This window comes from Littorina saxatilis, linkage group LG7 (assembly GCF_037325665.1).
Source record: "Littorina saxatilis isolate snail1 linkage group LG7, US_GU_Lsax_2.0, whole genome shotgun sequence".
In the NCBI taxonomy this organism is placed as follows: domain Eukaryota; kingdom Metazoa; phylum Mollusca; class Gastropoda; order Littorinimorpha; family Littorinidae; genus Littorina; species Littorina saxatilis.
In genome coordinates, this window is record NC_090251.1 from 6,854,041 (window position 1) to 6,873,903 (window position 19,863).

The 19,863-nt window shown below is 43.6% G+C and overlaps 1 long non-coding RNA gene across 2 annotated transcripts; it reads right to left on the reverse strand.

Moving 5' to 3' along the window:
* Nucleotides 1–4,165: 4,165 nt before the first annotated feature.
* On the reverse strand, nucleotides 4,166–18,472 carry LOC138970577 (uncharacterized). Of its 2 annotated transcripts, XR_011456994.1 has the most exons (8): nucleotides 18,175–18,472; nucleotides 16,734–16,773; nucleotides 14,332–14,448; nucleotides 13,465–13,596; nucleotides 10,406–10,547; nucleotides 10,021–10,158; nucleotides 9,388–9,533; nucleotides 4,166–4,288 (listed from the first exon to the last, which is right to left on the reverse strand). It is a non-coding gene; the product is annotated as an uncharacterized lncRNA (long non-coding RNA). The 2 variants fall into 2 exon arrangements; XR_011456993.1 differs by lacking the exon at nucleotides 10,021–10,158 and having other exon boundaries at nucleotides 18,175–18,460.
* Between the last annotated feature and the right edge of the window lie 1,391 nt (nucleotides 18,473–19,863).

Genomic DNA, 19,863 nt, shown 5'->3' on the forward strand with positions numbered 1-19,863 from the left:
TGCCCCCAGACCCCCCTAGATGGCTTAAACACTTCGCGTCCTCAATTAACTGTTTCGCGTTGTCGAACTCTCCCTAAAAGACATTTGAACCCCCCCCCCCCCCCTCTTAACCATGCTGTGATCCGCCCCTGTTTCTTGTGTGTGTGTGTGCGTTTCGATATCAGTAACTCATCGTCAATTGTGGAAAGTCATAATAAGCCTGGACACATTAAATTTGCCGCCACACCAAATACGAATTGTGATGTTCAGGAATGAGCCTATGTCCGAAAATGGAATTTCTTAGCCTATGGTTACAAATAAATGTCTAACCAATGGCTAAAAGCCATTTAGCCACAGGCATATTAATGCATTCGGCCTTGGACTAAACATTCGTTTTGGTGGTAGAGGGCCTCACCACTATTAAAAAAAAAAGAAAAAAGGTCATGCATTCTGTACAGTATTCAACATTCAACAGAACATTCATTCGTCCATTGGCTAATCCGCAATTTGTAGCATTATTTGTGAAGTCTGTAACGCTCCTATTATAGACATGGATGCAAACACTCAAGACAAATGGATCAAGTTTAGTCAGCCAATTTTATTTAAATCAATGTTAACTGACAAAACACTTTTTGTGAGCAAAACACCGAATGAACTACAACAGCAAATTTAATTTGAAACATTAACCAAGCACATTTATGAAAAATGATGAAACTAAAATAACAAATAATCAGCATATTTTACATAAAACGAGCCTAATTTTCACCAAATTGTAATATCTCCACAAGTCATGGGCCAAAATTTACAACAGACATGAGATTATTCAGTAATCCCTTTGGTGAAAATGGTCCATGGAATTCAAACAGTATACGAAAACTAGTGACATTCCTTCTGGTAATTTGTCTTGGAAGAAAACAAAAGCATATACTGCATAAAAGTATATATGTACATGCCTCAGGTATTCAGGACTCAAGAATACTTATTCCTCAGCCCATAAATAGGGTGATACACCATAACATTAACAAACAGAAATTCATATGAAAATATTCGGCACACAGGCATACTTGATACTGGGTTAGTCTTTCTTTCTTTATTTATTTGGTGTTTAACGTCGTTTTCAACCACGAAGGTTATATCGCGACGAGGGAAAGGGGGAGATGGGATAGGGGAAAGGGGGGAGATGGGATAGAGCCACTTGTTAAGTGTTTCTTGTTCACAAAAGCACTAATCAAAAAAATTGCTCCAGGAGCTTGCAACGTAGTACAATATATGACCTTACTGGGAGAATGCAAGTTTCCAGTACAAAGGACTAAACATTTCTTACATACTGCTTGACTAAAATCTTTACAAACATTGACTATATTCTATACAAGAACCACTCAACAAGGGTTAAAGGAGAAACAGAATCCGTTAGTCGCCTCATACGACATGCGGGGTGCAGAGAAATAAGGATGTGGAAAAGAAGACTTTTGGTAAGTGAAATAAAGGTGATGGATCCAGTCAGGTAGAAATAAGACAACAAGAAAAGAATTGGAAAACTGCAGGGAATAGTAGGGAGAGTTTTCTTGGAAGGAAATATAGGTGAAAGGACTGGTAAGGCAGAAATAAGACAAAAGAAGAGAAGAAACAGAACCGTTAGTCGCCTCTTACGACATGCAGGGTAGCATCGGGTAAATTCTTTCTAGTCCCAACCAATATGGGACTCCCCCTAACCCACGGGGGGTACTGGGTTAGTCACATGTGCATGCATATCTGACACTTCTTCATGAATTTCACATGCATGTCCGCTGCATTTGTTCCCCAATCATCCGCATATTCACATACCTTTTTAACATACGATAACTATATATACGCTCTTGCAAAAAATATGAACGTGTGATCAATAAAACAAATGTTGTCATGTAATAAACTGACATAGTTTTCCTGGACAAAACGTATTACAATACCATCAACTTAACCAAATACAACTTCTTTTTGTGTTTTTGGCTTTCAAATAAAAAATGGCCAGTTTTCTAACATGTGCAGCTGCGCAGGGTTCTGTGACTGTACAATTGTGTTGACAATCGAAACATACATGGTATCCTGTATTATTTTGCTGCAATCAACTCTGCACGCAAATCTTCATACGCTAGGCATACAAATACAAAATGCACATCACTTTCAATACATGTTTTACAAAAAGGACAGAAAAATGCCGTAGTTAATTTAGTTTTATCATGGCTGTGCTTATTTGGCTCTGTAACTGCTAATCCCATTCGAAAACTTGCAAGGGTCTTGCGGCTGGACCAATTTTGACATTGCAATCAATTAACCATTGCATACATGTTTGAACAAATACAGGGATTGACTGAACTCCTGGGTTTTCCCATACAAATCCAAATCTATACAAACCCAGGTGAACATTGGTGGCCCAATTTGTTTAATCCTTTTCATCCAACTTCAAGAGCATATTATACGCTTTTCTTGGTATCCTGTTTTCATTCATTATTGTTATTTTCAACCAATATTGTAACACACACATATAGCAATTTAAAAACATTGACTATCTTCCAGTGTCTCCAAAAACCATATCATTCGGAGTACACTCCTGTTTGTGACCAAGTGTAACCATGCTATAGCCTGGTTGATAGTACTAATTATCATTCCAGACGTATCCCTCAATATCTTAGAAAGTCTTCCAAGTTCGGGGAGTCTGCAACTTATCAATGTGTCTTCTTGAGAACAGTCTTTCCCCATACTTTAAAGGCTGACATAGTCCTATTTAATAATTTTAATTACTTCCAGGGCTTTTCCCATCGTTGCGGGGATGTATAAATTAAGCTTCCTGCAAAGTTTTAGGTTTGAAGTCCTTACCAATTACGAGAAATAATTAATTCTTTATAAAGTTTATTGCTATGTTTAGCAACAGTTCTCCAGGACTTAGGCTATTTTTAGACTGTCAACACAGACAGTACAGCTTCGTCAATCCCCGCGTGAAGGAAATCGCTCACCTTTCTTTCTTAATTTGGTGTTTAACGTCGTTTTCAACCACGAAGGGTTATTTCGCGACGGGGAAAGGGGGAAGATGGGATAGAGCCACTTGTCAATTGTTTCTTGTTCACAAAAGCACTAATCAAAAATTTGCTCCAAGGGCTTGCAACGTAGTACAATATATTACCTAACTGGGAGAATTCAAGTTTCCAGTACAAAGGACTTAACATTTCTTACATACTGCTTGACTAAATTCTGTACAAAAATTGACTATATAATATTCTATACAAGAAACACTTAACAAGGGTAAAAGGAGAAACAAAATCCGTTAGTCGCCTCTTACGACATGGGGAGCATCGGGTAAATTCTTCCCCCTAACCCGCGGGGGGTAATCGCTCACCTTCCACGTGCAAAACGTAGTGATATTGACACGCCAGATTAGCGCGGTAGTGTATTGTGCTAAGCAGGAAAGCGAGCTTTTCTGTATTCTTGTTAACTTCGCAATTTCCGGAAAACATCCACTTTCACTTTGAGACTGTTCCGTTTACATTCGACACTATCAACACCACTTTGCAATACTGCAATAATTTTTTCTGTGTTCGAAAGCTACAGCCAATCTTTATTATATCCCTTTAGGTACAGTTTTATAACATTATTGGCACATGTAAACAATAGGAATTAATTAATGAACGCTACGTAAAGGGCAGCCTTTAAGAGAAGCGAATCTGAAAATGTCATCGTCTTTCATTTTTCCAATTACCTTTTCAAAAAACTGTTTTAAAAAAAAGTCGGTTTATGAAATAGGGACCCACTTTGTTTACTACTGTTTCTAGCAGAAAAGTGTCAAATGAGGGTTCTCAGAAGTTTTCAAGGCTGGAACCTTTTTGTGCACTTTCGTCAATTTTGTGTGTATATTAGTTCACACACCAAAGCGTGTGAAAAAGTTTCCGACTTGCCGAAACACACAGCCCAAGGACAGATAACTCTAGTTACTGACGAGTTGCAGTTTCAAGATGGCGACGACTCGTGGATCCAAGGTAAGCTTGTCGGCGAAGCAAGTTTCTTTTTTCACTGCCAAAATCTGAGCTACCTCTGGCTCTTCTTTGTGAACTCATTCAAGGTGGGTAGACATTTTTACATTGACTTGTTGGCAAAAAATACAACAATGTTTTTTGCATTTATCTCCGCCCCCACCCCCCCCCCCCCCCCCCCCCACCTGACAGTGCCTCTTTGAGTAGAGCAGGAAACTGAACACTTGAATGGTCACTTGAATGGTCACTTGAATGGTCACTTGAAAGGACTTGCTTTGGCTGGCAAAGAGATGATCGGCATCCTGAATCTGCAGAATACAACATCCCACAAAGGTTAGGGTAAGAGTGTGAGACAACATAATCTTACTCACAACAATTGGACAGGAAGAATTATATTCAAAAATGCAGTTGTTGCAAGCAAAGTTTGAGTGACATAGAGGGAAAAAACAGAGAGAGAAAGAGAGAGTGAGAGTATATTGCGAAGGTGATGGACACATTAATCATTAAAAAAACACACACACACACACACACAACATTATTTATTAGTATATAGACCTTGGGAAATAGAGACACAGAGGAAATTAGACCTCAGGGAACAGAGATCTGGGGGATGACTAACCTGAGGAACAGACCTGGAGGAACACAGACCTGAAGAACACACCAGGGGGAACACAGACTTGGGGGAACACAGACCTGGGGAACAGACCTGGGGAAACACAGACCTGAGGAACAGACCTGGTGGAACACAGACCTGAGAAACATAACTGGGGGAACACAGACCTGGGGGATCACAGACCTGGGGGAACACATACCTTGGGGAGCAGACCTGGGGGAACACAGACCTGAGAAACAGATCTTGTGGAACACAGACATAGGGAAACAGACCTGGGGAACACAGACCTGAGAAACAGACCTGGGGGAACAGACCTGGGGAAACACAGACTTGGGGGAACACAGACCTGAGGAACAAACCTGGGGGAACACAGACTTGGGAGAACACAGACCTGAGGAACAGACCTGGGAGAACACAGACCTGGGGAAACACAGACTTGGGGAAACACAGACCTGCGGGAACACATACCTGGGGGAACACAGACCTGAGGAACAGACCTGGGGGAACACAGACTTGAGGAACACACCTGGGGAAACACAGACTTGGGGGAACACAGACCTGAGGAACAGACCTGGGGAAACACAGACCTGAGGAACAGACCTGGGGGAACACAGACCTGCCTACCCCCAAAATTACAAGGTGTAATGAGTCAAGCCAAAAAGAGTAATCTGTTGGAAGAAAGTGTATTCAGGTTCCATTCGGCAATCATTTCGCACATTGTCACTAAGTCTTCTGCTCGGATAATTTCTCCTTCCAGTTTTGTTACTGTATCACTCAACTTCCTGATAAAGAAACAGGTAATTTGAACGTCTATGAGCTCTCTGTACTGCATCCTTGTGATCATTTGTCCCGATGTGCTATCAGGGCCTAGCATTGGAAAAAGTGAGTTCAGCTTACAAAGGCGGGGGTCTGGCCCCTGGTGGGGGAAAAAAAAGAAGAAATATAAATATATATAGTGGTGAAATAGAAAAAAACTCATAGAAAATTTGAAAAATAAATTGAGATTTTTTTACCTAAAATGACCCCACCCCCCCCCCCCCCCCCAAGAAGATTGAGCAACTAAATTATGCCTTCACCAACAAGCAAAACACAGACAGAAAACAAGAAAACTGACAATCTTGTGTTATTTGGCCTGAAAGTGCCATTCCCACTTCCAGGAATACCTAGATTCTTTGTCACTGAATGGCTGACCACGTTCAACAATGTCGCTTCGAGACATTATTTCAAGTCTAGAGCCACAAAACACCGGCACAAAGCATGGTCGCGCGATGCCACAGGAAGTGCGTGCTCAAGCAAACTGTCAAACCGATTGAGAATTGAACCGAACAGCGCACAAAACGAAAGCTGGGACTGTTTGGGTTTACCGTTTGGGAATAACAGGTTTTTGCATTTCGGAGTACACCAAATCGAGTTCCGCGTACTGGAGATGTTATTTCGGCGTAAAGTAAGCCGAACAGCTTACAATGCTAGGCCCTGGCTATGCACAGTCATATTTTCCAATGTGTGCACACGAAAAGTCACAGTGGCAAAGGGAACACAAGACGTGCTTTGGTCCTTTTGATTAAGGTCCTAGGCATGGCCACGATTTCATTTAGCTAGCTGCCTTTGTATTTCTGTTGAATGCCCGAGTTGCCCAGTAGAGTCCATGCAGCACTGTATGCTGATGACCTTGTTCTCTGGTGCACTGAGGAGCATGCAACAACTGCGACCTACAGGATGCAATTAACTTGCCCTCGAGAAAGTTGCAGCTTGGACAGACAACTGGTGTGTAACCATCAACAGAGACAAGACAACAGCTACTCTCTTCACACTCTCCGCCAAAGTACAACCTGGAAGACTGACGTTGGGTGACACGCCACTGAAGTTTGAAGACCAGCAAACTTACCTCGGAGTCACATATGACAAACGCATGACATGGCAACATCACATCATGAATGCGGAAGCAAAAGCCAGAAGAAAACTGAACATCATGAGGAAACTGGCAGGATCACAATGGGGCGCAAACGAAAAGATCCTCAAGACAGTGTACCAGGGGACCGTACGACCTCACCTTGAGTACGGATCTAGCTCTTGGATGACAGCAGCCAAGACGCACCTTCAAACCCTAGAGATAGTCCAAAATCAAGCGATGAGAATCATCACAGGCGCTATGAAGACAACCCCAATAGACAAGATGCAACAGGTGACCGGCATACCTCCACTCAGCAAGAGAAGAGAATGCAAAGCGATGGTACAAGACATCAAGTACCAGTGCATTCCAGACCACCAAATGAATGCAAGGATAAAGCAGCTCTCTTCTGGCAGGCTAAAGAGATCAAGCTTTGCAACTGAGACACGGGCCCTGAAGAGAGAACACCAAGCAAAGATGCCTGAACTGGTTCACCCATCACACTTCTCCCTTGAAGAACCACCCTGGAAAAACAACCTTGAAAACGTGTCCATCCAGACCACAGTTCCTCATCTCACAACAAAAGATGAACAGAGCGATGTGCAGAAGAAAGCCAGGTGACACTTGCCATGCTCGACGAAAGATACCCCCAAGAAGCATGGATGCGGGTCTTTACAGATGGGTCCGCCACAGATGCCGTCAAGAGAGGAGGAGCTGGTGTCTACATCCAACACCCCAGTGGAGAGTGGCAAGCAGAGGCTATACCAACTGGCCTCCATTGCACCAACTACAGAGCAGAGGTAGAAGCGCTTATCCACGCAGCCAATACCATCAGCAGCAAGGTCAATCCCGACACCCAAGTTGTCTTCCTGACTGATGCCTTGTCTGTGCTGCAAGCAGTCAACAACAACAAACTGCCTCAGCTTACAACGACACTTCATAACATCACTTGTCTGAAGACTGTATTCGACAAGCGCTTAGAACTGTACCCACGGAATACGCGCTATATAAGCTTCATATTGATTGATTGATTGATATTGCAGTGGGTCCCCTAACACTGCGGGATAGAAGGGAACGAACAAGCGGATAAAATGGCCAAACTGGGTGCGGAGGACGAACAAGAAGAAAACCCAGTGAGCTCCACAGAGATGAAAACCGTCATAAAGTCTCTGCTTAAAACCCCCCCCCCCCCCCCCCCCAACGCACGACAGCAACCACCAACTGTCAAGACCTGAACAGGTAGTCATTTTTCGCCTGAGAACAGGGCACAACAGAATGCAACAACACCTGCACAAAAAACTGCGAGCCGTGCCCTCCCCCATGTGTCCCTGTGGAGACGCAGAGCAGGATGCAGCCCACATCCTGCAGGACTGCAGGAATCTCCAGCCCCTGAGGAGAGAGATCTGGACCAGGCCGGTGCCCCTTCATGAGAAGCTGCATGGACCTGTGGAGGCTCTTCATAAGACCACCAGCTTCATTACCAGAGCTGGACTCCACGTTTAGCATTGGCGAACGACAAGAAGAAGACAGACCTGGGGAAACACAGACCTGGGGGGACACAGACCTGAGAAACAGACCTTGGGGAACACAGACATAGGGAAACAGACCTGGGGGAACAGACCTGGGGAAACACAGACTTGGGGGAACACAGACCTGAGGAACAAACCTGGGGGAACACAGACTTGGGAGAACACAGACCTGAGGAACAGACCTGGGGGAACACAGACTTGGGGGAACACAGACCTGAGGAAACACAGACCTGGGGGAACAGACCCGAGGAACACAGACCTGGGGGAACACAGACCTGGGGGAACACAGACCTGAGGAACAGACCTGGGGGAACACAGACTTGAGGAACAGGCCTGGGGAAACACAGACTTGGGGAAACACAGACTTGGGGGAACACAGACCTGAGGAAACACAGACCTGAGGAACAGACCTGGGGGAACACAGACCTGCCTACCCCCAAAATTACAAGGTGTAATGAGTCAAGCCAAAAAGAGTAATCTGTTGGAAGAAAGTGTAATCAGGTTCCATTCGGCAATCATTTTGCACATTGACACTAAGTCTTCTGCTCGGATAATTTCTCCCTCCAGTTTTGTTACTGTATCACTCAACTTCCTGATAAAGAAACAGGTAATTTGAACGTCTTTTTGTTTCTATGAGCTCTCTGTACTGCATCCTTGTGATAATCTGTCCCGATGTGCTATGCACAGTCATATTTTCCAATGTGTGCACACGAAAAGTCACTGTGGCAAAGGGAACACAAGACGTGCTTTGGTCCTTTTGATTAAGGTCCTAGGCATGGCCACGATTTCATTTAGCTGCCTTTGTATTTCTGTTGAATGGCTGTCTTCTTTCTCACAGCAATCCTTTTACCACCACTGTGACAAGCTTCCTCGTCAGATTCGTCTGTCTCGTGGGGACTCAGATTTTCCACGCGTCGCTAATTCATTGTAATGCGAACGGCAGCGTCTATCTTGTTTGTGGCTGAACAGACCGGAAATGACCGGATATTGCCTAAATGATCTCGCGCAGGCGCAAACTCAAGCTCTGCGAAAACAACTATACTGATCGGATTTACTTCGAGATAAGATGCAAAAAATCATACTTTTGGATTCTTAAAAATCGTACTTCCATTCTGGAAAGCATGGTGGCGTAGTTTGGGTTAACATTCGTAGTAAGTTACGCCCAAATCGTAAGGGTAGGCAGGTCTGGGAACACAGACCTGAGGAACAGACCTGGGGGAACACAGACCTGGGGGAACACAGACCTGGGGAAACACAGACCTGGGGGAACACAGACCTTAGAAACGGACCTGGAGAAACATAGACCTGGGGAAACACAGACCTGGGTAATGATGAAGCTGAATCCAGACACAAACAGACAATGAAGATAAGGCTAACCTAGATGGCGGTGGTGAGTATGAAGAATCGGTGAAGACTCGAACGGCCTCTTTACTCTCTTCCTCTTTCGACCTCGGCTTTCATGCCTCTCTGCTGACCCTTGGGCTATCCTGGTTTCATGGTCCTCTCTGGCACTGTGTGACACCCTGTTGAAAAACAAAAGGTTCAAGTAGTGGAGAGCCAGAACTGTCAATATTAATGCTGAGAGGAAAATTCAGCTGACAAGAATGCAAACAGACTAGATCCAAGTCATTCCAACATCATGGACAGCCTGGTTAAAGTATGAAACATGGTTTTGGAGGTGACCGCACATTAAAGTTTTAGGTTTCCCCGGTGTGCAGGGACAGCCAGACGGACGGACAGTCAGATGGACAGACAACCCGTCAGATAGACAGACAAATGGACAGACAGCCAGTCATATAGACAGACAGCAGACGGACAACCAGCCAGACGGACGGTCAGATGGACAGTCAGATGGACAGACAGCCAGACGGACAATCAAATTGAGGGACAGATGAAGGGATAACATGTAGGCAGTCATAGTCAGATGGAAACAAAGCAATATAGGCACTATCTAACATGTCAGAACAAAATCTAAACCAAGTCCTTGCTTTATCTTAAAATGATACAGACCCAGTTTTCTCCAAGTGTGAAAGGCAAGCATGGTTTACTCTTGGTCACAAACAAGAGCGTGAGCTTTCAGCCCAAGGTCACTATGGGAGCAGGTCTGTTTCCCCTGGTTAATGTTGTGCAGGGCTTTGTTTCCTGGGCCTGGAGGGAACATACACCCAGGGAATTTAGAACTAGGGAACTGAGACCAGAGAAAACATAATCATGGTGGAAAATATAAACCTCAGGGAACAGAGACCTGGGCAAACATATACCTGAAGGAACATAGACCTAAGAGAACATAGACTTGAAGGAACATAGACCTGGGGGAACATGGACCTGGGGAACATGGACATGGGTAATCGTGTAAGTGATCCCGGACAGAAAAGACAATGAAGATAAGACTAACCTAGATGGTGGTGGTGAGTATGAAGAATCGGATGAAGACTCGAACGGCCTCTTTTTTCTCCTTTCGTCCTCGGCTCTCACGCCTCTCTGCTGACGCTTTGGGTACCCTGGTTTGATGGTCCTCTCTGGCACTATGTGACAACCTGTTGAAAGAAAAGGTTCAAGTAGTGGAGATATAGAACTGTCAATATTAATGTTGAGGAAAATTCTGCTGACAAGAATGCAAACAGACTAGATCCAAGTCATTCCAACATCATGGACAGTCTGTTGAGGTATGAAATAAATTATAGTTTTGGAGGTGACCTCACGTTAAAGTTGTATTTTTCCCCGGCGTGCACGGACAGCCAGACGGACAACCTGATGGAGGGACAGATGAACGGATGACATTTAGGCAGTCATAGTCAGCTAGAAACAAAGCAATACGAGGGGGACTCATTATATTTTGGAACCTGGGCAAACTAATGAAGTCACTACTTTGCCTTTTTCATTACATCAAAGACCAGTTTGGGGAAAACTTGTGACAACAAAAATTACTTGATTCCGTGCAATAGTTTTCATTCTTATGAAACGCGCTTTTCGGTGACCTCGGCGATCAACCACAGTCGATCGACTGGGCAGTCGATCGACTGTCAGTCGGTTCACTGCTATCTTATGAAACTGGCCCCTGGGGCCCAGTCGATCGACTGTGGTTGATCGCCGGGTCACCGAAAAGCGCGTTTCATGAGCGAATCACCGTCACCCGCGGACAACCGCAGTCAACCAACTGTACAGTAATCCGAATGGCCAAGTCGAGGGCTAAATTTAGCAACATTACCACTTCCGTTTGCTCATTTGCACGTGGAAATGGCGATGGAAGAAAAAACTAGTCTCGGCCCGCTCAAAATAACAATGATCGAGACTTTCAGTAATTCCTTCGCGTGACGTCTAACCCTCTTACGCCAGGGTTCGACACTAGCGGGGGCGGGGGGCGGAACGCCCCAGAGTTTTGTGTTCCGCCCCAAACATTGCCGAAGCTTGGGGCCCACTCCGCCCCAGGATAAATTCCAACAATGACAAACCGAAAATTCTAATGCCAGCAGAGCCAATCACTAAAAATCGCCAGTCAAAGTCGTCACTGAAATTTGCGTTACGATCAATGCCGCAGTCAAGAAAAAAAAAACATTCAAATCGTCGAAGGACAATGTCGTAAGGGAAATAACTCCCAGATTGCGCTCTTTAGCGTGAGAGATAAGTATCGCCTTCAAATGCCAAACGCAAAATGTGGCGACACATCCCTGGTGTAAAAAGACATGGAAATGAAGATGAAGAACAGGGTGGAGAGAAACGAAAAAAGGAGACCGATGCAGCCAAAAGCGCGAAGCGCTGTCGTAATTTCAATGTCAAATGGTTGAAAGAATTTCCCTGGCTTCAGTACGATGAAGAAAAACAGACAATGCATTGCCGCACGTGAATACTGAGAGTGGGCCCCAGATTTTTTTTTTCCGCCCCAGCAATTTCCATTTCTGGGGCCAGTGTGGCCCCAGGCCAAATAAGTTAGTGTCGACCCCTGTACGCCATAATGTGACGTCTTCAAGACATAACCCTGACTTGTCTCCTGGATTACTGCGTCATGATAGATACATTTCGAAGAACAATCACAAGGTTTGGCTCACAATCCAAAAAAGTCAATCAGTATGAGGCTTATGTCGCGCGTATTCCGTGGGTACAGTTCTAAGAGCAGGGATTTATTTTTTAAAAATTTTAAATTTTTATTTTATACAATTTATATTGCGCATATATTCAAGGCGCAGGGATTTATTTATGCCGTTTGAGATGGAATTGTTTTACACATCACATCACGCATTCATATCGGCCAGAGAAAACATAATCAAAGTGTGAGCATTGTCATTGTGTCATTGACTGTGCGGATAATTACATTTATTTTCGGTTTACCGCAGTAAGCCGAACACAGTGTTGGGGGGAGAGCATCACCGTGTTTGGCCGACTTCAGGTGAGATGACCCGCAGTCGGCCGACTGAAATTTTGTTTGTGAAACCCGATAATGTCGGATTACTGTGGTTCTCTCGGACAACTGCAGTTGATCGACTGTGTTTCTGGCTTATGAAACATAGACCTGGGCAAACATATATACCTGAAGGAACATAGACCCAAGGGAACACAGACCACAGGCGGAAGGTATCGTTCACTGGACCACTACTTTCATAGAAAGACTACAAGGTATGACACTCAGCTTCGAGTCTTGCTCCACTAACTTCAAAAAAAATTATGCAAATAATAATTGCCAATGTCGAGATTCTTTGTAACTTTACAAATGCCAGGATAAATGAATGTTCTAACTATCTGTACCTTTTATGTTTAGCTGCCTGTCCGCTGCACCGTATTTTGTGCGACCAAACGCGTCTGTCGCCGGCATATCACTTAGATCCCGTGGGAAAGCTGAACAGTTGTAGGTCCGAGGAGTTGGTAGTGCGATGCGCTCATTGGTTAATAACCGGATATTCGATGATTAGTTTTGATTTGGCAAACGGTTCTTCACCAAAAACCTAACAAAAACCTAAAGTGAAACTCCCGTGGGTAGCTTCCCTTCGCTGCAATATTTACATATGTTTTAGACCAATGAGCACCCGTATGCATATTCGGTGCGGGATGCATGATTTCTTCCCAAATACCGGTAGCGGTTCGCAAACGAACATTCGTCAAAATGATGGTTAAAAACAACTTGCAGCAGACGGCAGCTGAAAATTAAAGATACATGTATGATGTAGTTAAAACAATCATTCAACTGTATTTATTTGACCTTACACAGACTGTTGGAAGAGGCAAACCGCCTTGAACACAAAAATTGTCCGCAGGAAGCGACTCCAAGAACACAGACGACTTGAAGCTGAGTGACATACCTTGTAGTCTTTCTATGAAAGTAGTGGTCCAGTGAACGATACCTTCCGCCTGTGCACAGACCTGGGCAAACATAGACCTGAAGGAACATGGACCTGGGGAACATGGACATGGGTTATCGTGTAAGTGATCCCGGACAGAAAAGACAATGAAGATAAGACTAACCTAGATTGTGGTGGTGAGTATGAAGAATCGGATGAAAACTCATACGGCCTCTTTTGTCCTGGGCTCTCATGCCTCTCTGCTGACGCTTTGAGTACCCTGGTTTGATTGTCCTCTCTGGCACTATGTGACAACCTGTTAAAAAACAAAAGGTTCAAGTAGTGGAGATATAGAACTGTCAATACTAATGCTGAGAGGAAAATTCAGCTGACAAGAATGCAAACAGACTAGATCCAAGTCATTCCAACATCATGGACAGTCTGTTGAGGTATGAAATATTTAGTTTTGGAGGTGACCTCACGTTAAAGTTGTATTTTTCCCCGGCGTGCACGGACAGCCAGACGGACAACCTGATGGAGGGACAGACAACCCCATCGTGCCCAGACATGTAGCCAGACGGACGGACAGTTAGATGGACAGACAGCCCGATGGACAACCGGATGGAGGGACAGATGAACGGATGACATTTAGGCAGTCATAGTCAGATGGAAACAAAACAATATAGGCACTATCTAACATGTCAGAACAAAATCTAAACCAAGTCCTTGCTTTATCTTAAAACGATGCAGACCAAGTTTTTTACAAGTGTGAAAGGCTAGCATGGTTACACTTGGTCACAAATAGGAGCGTGAGCCTTCAGCCCAAGGACACAATGGGAGCAGGTCCGTGTTTCCCCTGGTTAATGTCCCGCAGGGCTTTGTTCCCTGGCCCTGGAGGGAACATACACCTGGGGAACTGAGACCAGAGGGAATGGGGGGAAATAAAGGACTCGAGGAATAGAGACCTGAAGGAACATACACCTGGGAAACGTAGACCTAGCTAATCATGGAGCTGATCCCATGTGCAAAAGACAATGAAAATGAGGCTAACCTAGAAGGTAGTGATGAGTATGAAGACTCGAACGTCCTCTTTTCCCTCCTCTTTTGCCTCTCTGCCGACGCTTTGGATACCCTGGTTTCATGGGTCTCTTTGGCACCATGTGACACCCTGTTGAAAAACAAAAGGTTCAAGTAGTGGAGAGCCAGAACTGTCAATATTAATGCTGAGAGGAAAATTCAGCTGACAAGAAATTGAAGAATGCAAACAGCCTAGATCCAACATCATGGTTGAGGTATGAACATAGTTTTGGAGGTGGCCTCACTTTAAACTAAAGATGCACTGAAGTAGTACGAAGGGAAAATTAACAGAGGTAGAATGAAGTTGCTTTTATATCAATCTGAAAATAATTTCACAAAAATGAGCATCGCCAATTTGTATTATTTTTATTTATCAAAAGTGAATGAGCACACCTGGAAATTTTGGACTTGGTGCTTGACATAAGACTTGACATCATAACAGTACTTGGTGGGCTACCGTAATGACTTAGAGTGTACCAAAAGAGACAATTGCGAGCACTTTGTAAGTCTTTATAAAAAAAAAGTAAGCAAACTAGAAAACCATGCCCTGTTGTAAATGTTTCTTTTAGAGTTTAGACATTCAGATTCTGATGGCATCTGCTTTAAGTGTTTATTAATTCTCGTAACAGTGCATTCATGATTCAACGGGCAGTAGGTGAATTTTTTTCAAATATAAATGTGACTGTGAGTGATAGGCCTATGCCACAGATGGTACAGAATCTATGATTATGTTATCAAAACGTGTCTAAGCTGAATTCGCGAAATAAAGAGAAAAGCGCCAACTCTTGAGTAGAGAGGTAATAAAGTAATCGCTAATCGAGCGAAATGGCAATCCGTGGCGACTTACTTAGGAGTCGGGAAGACGCAAATCCTGTGTATCGTCAAGAATAAAGACTCGGTGTTATCAAGATGGGGAGAAGGATAGCGAAGCGAAAGTACGCAAAGAAAGGTGCCTGTACGAAGACCTCAACGATCATGTATGAGACAAGTTTAGCGATGCACGGCGAAGAAACATTCCTGTGAGCAGAAACATGATTCGGGAGAAAAGTCGTTATGCTTTCTATCGAGCAGGACATTCGGATTTTACTGGTTGCGCCACAATGTCAAATGTGCTTCACTCGGCGGGGAGCGAGCATTACGCCATGAGTAAATTTTCTTTGAAACTTGAGTTAAAGTTGTTCTGCTGTAATGTGTTTGGGTGTGTGTGTGTGTAGATAGGACTGTAAACTGCAACTGTGTGTTTGTGTGTGTACATTGACAGTACATAACAGTACATACATTGTACACTGCAACCAAATTCATGACCGCCCGGGCCAAAAACTCAAACAACCATTTTAAGACTCCCCCCCCCCCCCTTTTTTACGACCTAATTTTCAAGGTTTTTCCAAAGTCGTAAATAGGGGTTTCTACTGTAGTATGAATTCGGTTTTCATGATCACACCAAAGCCTGATGAGACTCCACTAAATACAGTTGGTTGTTTACTAATTCCTTGCTTGCATCACTGCAATACAACTCATACTGGTATTCTTGAAGTTGAAGAACAGCAACAGGTCTTGCTTTATTTCACTATTATTTTCACAACTGCTGACTGAACAACATTCAGAATCGCAAAATTTGGCAGTCAAAGGAGACTTTCTTCACATTGACTGTGTGTAACTAAGCTAGAGTGTACTGAAAATGTGAAATGACGTCACAGTTCTAGAACAGTGAGAGCAAGAGGTAAGGTGATTTGTTTCGGCAGGTAAAAATGGTCATATATGTACGCAGCGATATCTTGTGCAAAATTAAGTTTTTTTACTAAATAAACATTACCAGTATATTAATAAAGTGTACATAATTATCAAAATACTGTTGATTTAGACTTCAACTCTGTGCATCTTTAAAGTTATATTTTTCTCCGGCGTGCACGGACAGTAAGACGGACAGACAGCCAGATGAACAACCGAACGGAGGGACATAACATTTAAGCAGTCATAACGGTTAGGGTGGACAGGGGGTTAAGCCCTTTTAGTTTTCAGGGGTCGCTTTATTCTCCGGCCCCGCGAGGGTGTTTTGTTTCTGCCGCCCTATGTCCATACACCTGTATTTTCCCGTTTAATAACCCTATCATGAGTCATCCCTGAGGTCGCCTATAGTTGTGGACTGGGCGTTAAGCATCCAACAATTAACAAACCCAATCACACATTTCTGACAATGGAATGTTCACCCAATGACCCATGTAGTCTTTCTCATCATTTATAATATTAAATGCCAGGCTGGAGCTCTACAAAAATGAAATTTATTGGTTTGATTTGGTTACAGATCAACCCACAGATTTCCCACTCTCATGGACCAGCCAGGATGCACTGACATTGATTAATCGTGAGCCTTCTCACCTTTGAATTACCCGTCATAATGGCTTGCTGAAGAAATCATCTGCAAATAAAATGCAAACAATTACACTTACAGCAATGATATACACATGCATGCGCATGCTGTCAATATTCAATTTTGTTGTGCATGTTTATCAATATTATGTGTTGCCCCGAGTGCTGTGTTAAACACTAACAGAATCTTCAACAAGTCGCGTAAGGCGAAAATACAATATTTAGTCAAGTAGCTGTCGAACTCACAGAATGAAACTGAACGCAGCAAGACCGTATACTCGTAGCATCGTCACTCCACCGCCCGTGGCAAAGGCAGTGCCCGTGGAATTGACAAGAAGAGCGGGGTATTCGTTGCGCTAAGAAGGATAGCACGCTTTTCTGTACCTCTCTTCGTTTTAACTTTCTGAGCGTGTTTTTAATCCAAACATATCATATCTATATATTTTTGGAATCAGGAACCGACAAGGAATACGATGAAAGTGTTTTTAAATTGATTTCGAAAAAAAAAATTTGATAATAATTTTTATATATTTAATTTTCAGAGCTTGTTTTTAATCCAAATATAACATATTGATATGTTTTTGGAATCAGCAAATGATGGAGAATAAGATAAACGTAAATTTGGATCGTTTTATAAATTTTTAATTTTTTTTACAATTTTCAGATTTTTAATGACCAAAGTCATTAATTAATTTTTAAGCCACCAAGCTGAAATGCAATACCGAACCCCGGGCTTCGTCGAAGAGTACTTGACCAAAATTTCAACCAATTTGGTTGAAAAATGAGGGCGTGACAGTGCCGCCTCAACTTTCACGAAAAGCCGGATATGACGTCATCAAAGACATTTATCAAAAAAATGAAAAAAACGTTCGGGGATTTCATACCCAGGAACTCTCATGTCAAATTTCATAAAGATCGGTCCAGTAGTTTAGTCTGAATCGCTCTACACACACACACACACAGACACACACACAGACACACACACGCACACACGCACATACACCACGACCCTCGTTTCGATTCCCCCTCGATGTTAAAATATTTAGTCAAAACTTGACTAAATATAAAAAGATGAAGGCGGGTGGAAACTAGAAGAACAGCCTGAGCCTGCGTCTATTAGAGATCGGATTGACAGCCGGTCTTTTCAAATCGTGTTTTCTGTAAGCTTAGCTAAGAAATGCCATATTATTATCACCATCCTCAAGTTACCTACTCATAAATTCAGCACTAAACGCACAAATAGCATGAAAGAAGAAAGTACAGGCATTTTTCTTGCGTGAAAAATAGATCAATACTATCTCCGCCGTTCGATCAGTCACTGCCTCATCCCAAGATAATATAGCCTACACAAAAACACTTATTCACAATAAATTAAAAAGAACAATGACAAAAACATACAGTTTCTGTTCCCTAATAATGAAACAATCATAAAATTAAGTTTCCCGCTTACCTTGGATCGACGAGGCGTCGCCATCTTGAAAATGCAACTCGTCAGTAACTAGAGTTATCTGTCCTTGGGCTGTGTGTTTCGGAAACTCAGAAACTTTTTCACACGCTTTGGTGTGTGAACTAATATACACACAAAGTTGACTAAAGTGCACAAAAAGGTTCCAGCCTTGAAAACTTCTGAGAATCTTCATTTGACACTTTCCTTCTAGAAACAGTAGTAAAAAAAGTGGGTCCCTATTTTTGGAACCGACTTTTTTTTTAAACCCAGTTGGACGCTTGTGTGTTAATGCAAGGAACCCAGTTATGTAGTTGTGAACACACACACACACACGTCACAGTGACACACACACACACAGTGACAGTAACACTAACCACACTGTGCACAAAATGAACACACACACACACCGCGCGAGAGAAAAAGACGTCAAAGACTTTTGACCGTGACGTAATCTTTTTATGACGCTATATTTCTCGTCAATGTGTGACGCGTTCGGCTGTTCTATGAGACTGCCTGGCTGGCTGTGGCTCCGCGAATTCCCCCCGCCGCCAAGTCGTTTTTTTGTGGTTTATTTCGCATTTAGGTCCCAGGTAACATTATGAAGTTTTAATACGATCAATCGGACCTATTATCAAGTTAGTGTATCAACTTTTGAACGAACTGCGCCCAGTAGTTTCCCAGCAATAAGCTGTTAAGTCGAGACACACACACACACGGCACACACACACACACAGACAATTTAAAGTCCGCTGCTGGACCCTTGTACTAGCGTACTCGGGGATAATAATGGATATATTCCGTCACTTCCGTCGGAGCAAACGTAAACAGAGGACTGATCACATGGCAACCAAGAGAATGACGGAGAAAGATGGTGATGGTTAGTGCTGGCTTCAGAAGTAAAGTTAGAAAGACAGAAAGAAGTACCAGCAATCTGGATGCTAGCGACGTACCAGGGCCGGACCAAATGAGTTGTAAAGGGGGGGGTTCCTCCTTTTTTGGGGGGGGAAAATCAGCGAAGTGGCGAAGCCACAAGCGCGCGCCTGCAAAGCAGGCGCGCGAACTAGGGGGGTCCGGGGGTATGCTCCCCCGGAAAATTTTTGAAAAACGGTTAAAATCTGTGCAATCTGGTGCATTCTGGGCCTTGTTTTGAGGGTTAAGAGCAGCATTGTGAGGGGGGGGGGTGGGTACCTTTTTCTCATCGGATTTCACATTGAATAAAATTTGTTAGAGACACACACAAAATTTATTTAAAAAAAAACAAAAACACTCAAAGCAAGGTACATGCTTTTTCCAGGGGTGGGGTTCCGGAACCCCTGGAACCCCCCCCTGGGTCCGGCCCTGCGTACCATACAGATCTCACAGATACAGATACCAGGGAGGAAGGTGCACGACTTTAAGCAGATTTCACGCTGAGCCGTGAATGTATGTAGTACGCTGAAACGGGCTTTCCATCTGTGTGTATGTGTGTGCCAGGCACATGGCATTGGTGGGGTGGGGGTGGATGGGGTGGGATGTGCTATCCTGCTCAATACTACTACATGTACTGGAGTATGAATGGAAAAGAGTAGAGCCCCCCCCCCCCTTCACCACATCCTGCATCATGAGCATCATAGTGTGCTGTGTGAATGTCACTCTGTGTGTTTGTGTATGTGTGTATGTGTGTATGTGCAGCGTGCGCCCGGGTGCATGCGT